The sequence below is a fragment of the Alligator mississippiensis genome, chromosome 11 (genome assembly GCF_030867095.1).
Source record: "Alligator mississippiensis isolate rAllMis1 chromosome 11, rAllMis1, whole genome shotgun sequence".
Classification (NCBI taxonomy): domain Eukaryota; kingdom Metazoa; phylum Chordata; order Crocodylia; family Alligatoridae; genus Alligator; species Alligator mississippiensis.
Window position 1 is genome coordinate 65,039,491 of NC_081834.1, and position 8,777 is coordinate 65,048,267.

Below are 8,777 nucleotides of genomic sequence, written 5' to 3' on the forward strand. Positions count from 1 at the left end.
GTTAGAGTGAAGGAGACAATGCTTTGACACATGCTCCTAAACCTGTGGGCCAAACATGATCATTTATCATGGGTGAATGGTGCTTCCCAAGTCTGGCGGGGAGCACCAGATCACCAATGGTGGGGGGGTCCCTGAGCTGCCAATCACCAACCAGAGCAGGAGGGCCCAGTGGCAGCCAATTGCCAGCCAGGGGTGGGGTGGTCCCCCAACAGCTGGTCACAACTATGCACTTCCAGTTCACTTCCAGTTTCACAGCCGACACTTCCAGGGGGTGCATGGCCAATCTCAGGGGGTGCACATGCACCCACTTGCACCCCCTACACATCGCCAATGCCATTTACTAACAAGACTGAGAAGCTGCCTCACACTGAAGTGAGGGGTTCAGAGCAGGTATTTGATAAGGCTTTGGGGTGTCAGAGCCAGGTTTCCCACGGCAGAGTTGGGGCCAGGGACAAACTTCCCAGAGTGTTTGCAGTTGAGGGTGGGCATGTTTTAGGGGTGAGGTTGGGTATGTTGCCCCTAGGATTCCTTTTACCTGAGACCCCCAAGGATTGACATGGCCCTCATCTAATTTGGTATCAAGTGAACTTTTAATAGTAACTCCTAGGCTTATTATAAGTATTCTTCCTTGCAATACGACCTGGCAAGAGGTTCCTTCAGATGTTACAGCAGCGACCTTCGGTGGTACTGGCCTCAGATCTGCTGAGTGTGCGGGATGCTAGTTTCTGGATTCCTTGTTGTTTGAACAAGAAGTCCAAGGCTGCTTCTGTCCCCACAGGGTGACAACACGATGGATACTGGGCCATGCAGCTAGTGGATGGGGAATACAAGGCCCTCACCTCCCCCTTAGCCCTCCTTCCTGTGTGCATATATTCCAAGCAAATAAACCCTTCTGAGTGGTGTTCTCACATGCTGGTGGATACAGCTTCATATCCGCCTGCAGTTTTTCGAGTCCAATGTCTGTTTACTCAGGGGAGTAATATAGATCCATTAATTCATGCTCTTAATACAAAAATAGGAAATGCTAACTCTTTTTTTGCTTTCACTATAGCTTCAATTTGAAGACATAAAGCCATAGTATCAGGACCATATTTGAATCCTATGAATTAGTTATAAGGCCATAACCATGCTGGTTGCTTGGTAGTATTCCAAATCAAGTTTCATAATTCCACAGGTATATGCCAATTTGCTCCTTGTTCAATTAGGCTGTGAACTACACCCAGAGACCATAACTCTGTTTGTACACACATTAAAGCAATGGATACATCTCAAAATTTATAAAAGCATCAGCCAATGCCTGAGTATCAGTTCTTTGTTCCTTTTCCACTGTTTTTACTATGTCAGCCAATGACATCTGGAATAACATAATTACAGCTAAACTCTCATCAGTAGGACCACGTAAGTGAAACACTGTGCTTACAAAAGCATTTAATTTATTCATCCGTATTTCCTGATTAATGGAATTCAAAACGCCCATTCCAGTGCCAGCTACACCCAGCGCTGTGTCCCATGGTCGTTTAGCTCTGTGATTTTGATTGATTTTTCCAGTGCTATCTGCCCAATTATTCCATCCCTGTGTGGATGGAGATAGCTATCTGATACATTCTGGGTGTGTTATTAGTATGTCATTGGGCTTTAGATCTATGATGATTTGCCATCATTGTTTTATAACTTAGTAGTGCTTTTATCTAACCTATTTTAATAGCGTGTGGATAAACTTTTACTTTGCTTGATTTTCATGAGCAGGCTTTTCTTTGAACCAGAGCATACTATGGGTTCATATTTTTGCTACTACCAAGAGTGTGTGTGACTTTCCCATAGAACCCATGTGTCTTTTTAGATGGGGTATGTACCATTAAGGGGGTTCTTTCCCAGGTACTTGCCAATTCATAGTTGATAAATCCTGTAATAATTCAAATTACAAAAGGCATATCTCCCTTCCAGTCTGTTGCAGCTGCCCAAATGGCACTGCACCATCACTGAGCCTAATTTAATTTTGTTTGTAACCATTGTTCTGGCACATGGGCTCCAGATTTAGGGAAGTTTTGTCTCTGTATATTCCTGTTTTCTTTAAAACTGTTGGTTAATGAGATTTTTCTCTCATAACCTGGTAAGTTAACATTATATATTACATGTAAATGCCAATGAGATTTTCTGGAAAATAGCAAAAATAAAACATGTGTGTGTGTGTGTGTGTGTTATATAGAGAGATTTATAAAGAATACACACAGTTATAAAATTATAAAGAATACACACATTACCAAAACTGTTACTTCTTACTTTAAGGAGCAGGACAACATTCCAGTCCAAGCTGGACAGAAGTGTCCTGGTCTGGGATCCACAGATGAGTTTAATTTTTAGATGGTGTATTACCCAATAATTTTTATTACATCTATATGATATTTATATGCATTCAAACTTTTAGCAACTAAATAAATTAAACAACAAAATAAACAACACAAAACAGACAAGACAATGTTCGTTGTTGTGGCAAAAACATAACTTATGTGAAGAAGATGCTGTTGATGGTACTGAGGCCTTGTAGTATATCAGTCACCTTGTTACTCGGTTGCTGACATGATGGTTTCTGCAAAAGAAAATACACACACCCTGCCAAGGAAAATTCCTTGCAGCAAAATATTATTCATATTTATAAATTTACAGTGCAGATATTATTGTAATTCTGGGGGGGTGGGGGAGAACATATATATACACATATACATGTACATATTAAATGAGGATAAAACAATGCTGTTGGTTTTAAAAAAATATAAATTCAAAATTATACCAGCACTTTTGTGCCAAGGAAATAATCAAAAAACTATATTAGCCAAATTTAATACTTAAAATCAGTTTACCCCTTCTGCTGTCACTGCTGGAATTGTAGGGTATTTTGCTATATCAGGAGCTATGACAGTTATTATTTCATTCAAAGCTTTGAAGTTCATTGTTTGTTTCTAGGTTCTTGTTTGTTCTTAAAATGGACCAAAATGAAAGACTTATCTATACTAAACATTTATATTTTTTTAACTTAAATTATCTAGTATGAATTATAATTTTATTTTACTCCATAGTGAATTTTACACTCATTTTGTGAGGAGGAAGTTTCATGCTTTATTTAAAACACATGCTGGTATCTTGCTGTATTTTAACTTTTTTTCTGCCAGACTTTAGGAAAGGTCTTTATTTGATTGTTTTGATTAACTGTACTAATTACTCAATAACAGCAAAAGCTTTCATAGCTGCTAACACTTTTCTTTTTAGAATATTGACACTTTACCCACACTATTTTTAGATCTATCTTGTCCCATTACCAATGAGAGTGCACACATTCATACTTTTGACAGTCTCTGCCTTACACTATAGGCACAGAGCAAACACATAACACTGTTTACTGTTTTACATAAAGAGCGTAATAATTGCTGTAATGCAGCCCATTTTTTTTTTTAGGTTTCATTTTTATTATAAATATTTACATAGTTTTTTAGCACAGAGTCTTCTCTGCTACTGACTTCCCATCAAACCAGCGATGGAAGGTATTATACTTAACCACAGCGTGATGGCAGGTATTCTGCATTAGGTTATGACTTAGAGCAGGTTTTGTTTTCCTTAAGTTTCATTTTTAATCTTCCTTCTCCTGCCCCCTCTTGTACCTACAGTGTTAATTTCTTTAGTGCCCTTCTTGTTTAAACACATTTTGCATTTCTTTTTGTATAATAGCTACTTTACTGTTTTCATTTTTCTCGTTTTCTAAATGGCACTTTTCTGGGGAAAAACAGGTCCAGTTTTAACACTGAGTGTCACTAATCTATTTTTTACACTGGGGGAAGTGCTGCAAAACCTTTTGGATTCATTCTTTTTTTACATTAATTAATCAAATTACCACAACATAGTGATTTCCTTTTCTTGGCAGAATTACTGTCGCTGTGCCTCATAAGGCTGTAGCAATCTGTAGTGCTTCTGCAGTTACACCCGAGATCTGCACTTTATATTTATTCACCTTTTTTCTTAAATTACTTCTTTTTTAAAATATATATAGTTCAGCTCTCTCTCTTTCTTTTGTGATTCTGAACTAAATTGGTATAGTACTTTGCAGCCTTTCAGAAAATTAAAACAGCTTCTGTTTTTTTTTAGTTCTTAGTTACTTTTGGTTTGGTGGTAGTAACCAGAACATTACATGCCTTGTAAGCCTGCTTCAAGGTGTCATGTCTCTGAAAGGCGCTCAGACTCCAGGGACAGGTACCTTTTTCTTGGACCCACTGTTTTAACAGGGTTGATTCCTCTACCAACGGCTGGTTCCCATGCCCCCTGAAAAGTCTTAGTCATAAACCACATCCACTTCCATTCTTTTAAAATTCGTTGGTCTCAAGCCGCACAACTCTTTCTCCGTTCTGACAACTTACCAGTTCCACCTGCCCTGAGCTTGCTAGTTTCTACTCATGCCAAACTTCTATTTCTAGCCTTGCTGGTCACAAAGCCACACAAACTTTCCTACATTATGCCTGTCACTGAGACTGGACTTTGAACCCACACAGCTGGTCACAAAACTACTCAACTTCCTCACATACACTAAGCCTATTGCTGCAGAACAGGAAAAACCAAATGCTATATTTTGCTTCTGAGCATGCCGGTCCCCAACCGCTCCAAGCTGTTCTGAGCCTTGAAACCTGCCGGCCCTAGACCACATCGAGTTTTGCACCTGGGAGTCTGCTGGTCCTGGGCCACGTCAAGCTAAGTCTGCCAGTTCTCAACTGCATCAAGCTTTTTGCCTTTCAGCTTTTTTGACCCTTGGTCACTCAAAAGCTTTTCACTTTTATCAGTATCAGAGAAAAAGCCTGAAATTTTCTCTTATTCCTTGGCATCTACAGCCGAGGGGTGTGCACACCAAACATCAACAGACAAACATTGATGACTATAATATTACTAACAATAACAGACATCGATAACTGTGGCATCTGCCATCTCCCTTTTGCGTTCTCCACCAATCAAATGTTGTGCATACAGCATTACCAGATTTGTCCGTCACGTTGGGGTGTACTCATTTATTAGGGGTACATTTCTGGGGGTCTGTGTAATTTTATCAATGTGCTGCTTGTGTTATTTGTGTTTCTATATGGAGCTGCATCTCTCCCTTCTGCAAGTCCTCACCCTCAATGGAGCTATCTTGCAGGACTCAGTTTCAATGGGGCTGGGTTCCTCCAACCGCCGAATCAGTCAAACACATGTATGCACATGCACACACAGATCAACAGGACATGCCTGAGCCAGGCTGGGTTATTTAGCATTGGCAGGCGAACACCCTCATATGCCTTGAACTCTGTTCATCAGGGCAACAATAAATGCAGTCAGACACAAGCACACGGGTTAACAGAGCGCATCTGAGTCAGGTTGGACTATTCAGCATTGATAGGCTGACACCCTCATGTGCCTTGAACTCAGTTCATCCCTTATTTCAGCAGGACAATAATGAGTGCACTTAGACACACATACACACATGCTACTGAGTACGTCTGAGCAGGTTGGGTCCGATCAGCACTTTCAGCTGATACCCTCATGCGCCTCAAAACTCAGCACGTCCCAATCTCTTGTCACAATGGTCCTAGTAGTAACCCCCCTGATGAGCAGATCCCACCATAGTACTGGGCGTTACTGGGGTCTTTGGCTTAGGTAAAAGAAGCGTTGCTGCAGAGCAAATGGGGAGGTCAAGGGGAAGAAAGAGTAGGTGAGGTTCAGAGAGAGAGGAGTTGGAGGTACCTGAACCGCAACAAGTTGCTGCCCCTGTGAGTGAGTAAGAAACAGCTCTGCATGTTCCTGTCTGACACACCATGACCAAAGTGACATGGACTTGCATCTGTCCTGGCAGGCTCCTCACACAGTGTTCCTCACTTGTCATTGCAAGAGGATCATGGGATGTGTCAATTCTTGGTTCTTTTCTCATTCAGGAATCTTTTGGGAGTGGTTTCCAATTTTATTGTCTACATATGAGTAGATTCACACTGTTGAGGGATGCAGCTGGATTTGGCATCCCTTAAACCTATTCTGGGGTGTGTTTGCAAAGAGTGTTGGTCATAGCCATGTTGGTCTAAGGACATAAACAGACAAGGTTCTTTGGGTAAGTATGATATCTTTTATTCAACCAAATAAATAGTTAGAAAAATTGTTTTTGAAAGCTTTTAGGCACAAACTCCCTTTTTCAGGCATAGGCATAGTCTGTTGGTGTTTGATGGAATAAAAGCCAATATGCAAAATGCAGGTCTGTCAAAATGCAGATGCACAGCAGTGAGGATCAGAGGCGATGGGAGACAATAGGTCTGAGACAGGTGGGTGGGGGGAGGGGAAAGCAGGAATGGCGACCTGGTGCTAGGGTGCAGCTGGTAACATGTAGAAAAGTTCCCTGGGGTTGCCAGGTGGCAGGCAGGTGATAATGTGCCATAAACCCACTGTGTATATTTAGTCCCTGCTTTTTGTATCCAGCAGATTTATGAAGTGTACAAGGTGAAGAGGCCCAGAAAAATGAATCAGATGCAAAGACTGGGTCCAATCCATGCAACTCGTTTATAGACATGCAAAGCAGCTGCAAGAGTAAGCATGGCTGATGTGGCAGTCACTTGGGATGTGCTGGGAAACCCATGAATGGCATTTGATGTTGTAGGTAGTTGATACGTGCAGAGAGGAAGCTGTAAAAATGTTGCTCTGCTCTCCTTTTTTGTTTTGTAAACTTCTCACAGGAAACAATAGGCAGGCTACCTTTCTGTCATGTTTCTCTTTTGTGTTAGGAAGCAAGCAGTGTCTTGCAGGTGGCAGAGGGAGCTAAGAGGGACTCACCGGAGAGGAAGAGGGCTCAGGCTGGAACTACACGAACCCAAAGCCTGCGCTGGTCAGGTAATGTCTCCCCAGCAGCCGAGAAGTGTTGTGGCTGCAGGGCTCCTGAAGGGCCTGGATATTGCTGGCCAGGTCTGGGAACTGAGGCAAGTCCCTGGGCTAAGAAAGACTGGTTTTACAGATGAGTGGCCTGTTTATGTTAAACCCCTACCCTATGAGGGAGAGGTGCCTGCCAAAGGGTGGTGATGTTTCTAGTTTGTTTAAGCTAGGTTGTTTAGCTTTGAGCCCTGCTGGGGCAGGCACCAGGGGTATGTCGAGTATAGGAACCTAGGAGCCTCGGACTGAGACTGGGTCCCAGTGAGGAGCCCGGGAGCCTAGAAAGACTGAGACCCAAACCCAAAGGCCCAAAAGCCTGGGAAAGGTGGAGCTGGGCCAGAGGGTCCACAAGCCCAGAGCAGGCCAAGCCAGACCAGAGGATCTGGGAGCCTGAAGGAGGGGTTGTGTGTGGGACTGGGGGTCCCACAAGTCTGAGAGAGACTCAGACCCAACATGGGTTCATTGGAGGCAGGTCCTGTCAGACCAACCTGGTGGCCTTCTATGACCAGGTCACAAAATCCTTGGACGCAGGGGTAGCAGTGGACGTAGTCTTTCTGGACTTCAGGAAGGCCTTCAGCATTGTCTCTCACCCCATTCTCGTTAACAAACTAGGGGACTGTGGCATTGACACCTACACAGTTAGATGGGTCACTAACTGGCTGGAGGGCCGCACATTTTTGACCTGGATGGATGTGGGCAGTGGGGTCCTCCTCGGGCCCATGCTGTTCAACATCTTCATCAGCGACTTGGACGAGGGGGTGAAAAGCACCTTGTTCAAATTCGCAGACGACAGTAAGATGTGGGGGGATGTGGGCATGCTAGAAGGGAGGAATAGGCTGCAATCAGACCTGGGCAGGTTACAGGGGTGGGCAGATGAGAACAGGATGGGTTTCAACACTGACAAGTGCAAGGTGCTGCACCTGGGGAGGAAGAACCAGCCGCAGACCTACAGGCTGGGGAACTGCCTTCTCGTCAGTGCAGAGACAGGAAAGGATCTTGGAGTCAGTATTGATGCCAAAATGAACATGGGACGAGAGTGTGGGGATGTGGTCAGGAAGGCCAACCACACCTTGTCGTGCATCCACAGATGCATCTCGAGCAGGTCCAAGGAGGTGATCCTCCCCCTCTATACGACATTGGTCAGGCCGCAGTTGGAGGACTGCATCCAGTTCTGGGCGCCGCACTTCAGGAGGGATGTGGACAACATGGAGAGGGTCCAGAGGAGGCCACCCTCATGATCAGGGGGCAGCAGGGCAGGCCCTACGAGGAGAGGCTACGGGACCTGAACCTGTTCAGCCTCCACAAGAGAAGGCTGAGGGGGGATCTAGTGGCCTGTTACAAACTAGTCAGGGGGGAACAGCAAGCATTGGGGGAGTCCCTGTTCCCCCGAGCACTCCCAGGAGTGACTAGAAATAACGGTCACAAGCTGGCAGAGGGTAGATTCAGGCTAGACATCAGGAGGCGCTACTTCACTGTCAGGGTGGCTAGGACCTGGATCCAACTTCCAAGTGAAGTGGTGCTGGCTCCTACCCTGGGGGGCTTTAAGATGAGGCTGGATGAACACCTTGCTGGGGTCGTTTGACCCCAGTACTCTTTCCTGCCATGGCCGGGGGTCAGACTTGATGATCTGCTCAGGTCCCTTCCGACCCGACCAACTATAAAACTATGAAACTATGAGTAAGGAACCAGGGGTCTGAGGGCCCAAAGGTATCTGAGTGTATAAAGAGAAAGATCAGAGGGAACATCTGTGAGGCTTGGGGTGAAGTATAGGGGAGGTGAAGGAGCCACACAACTTGCCCTTAAGGCTCTTGGTATCCTATAGGGAACTAGTCTGGCTGAGAGGGACTTATCAAGCCTGA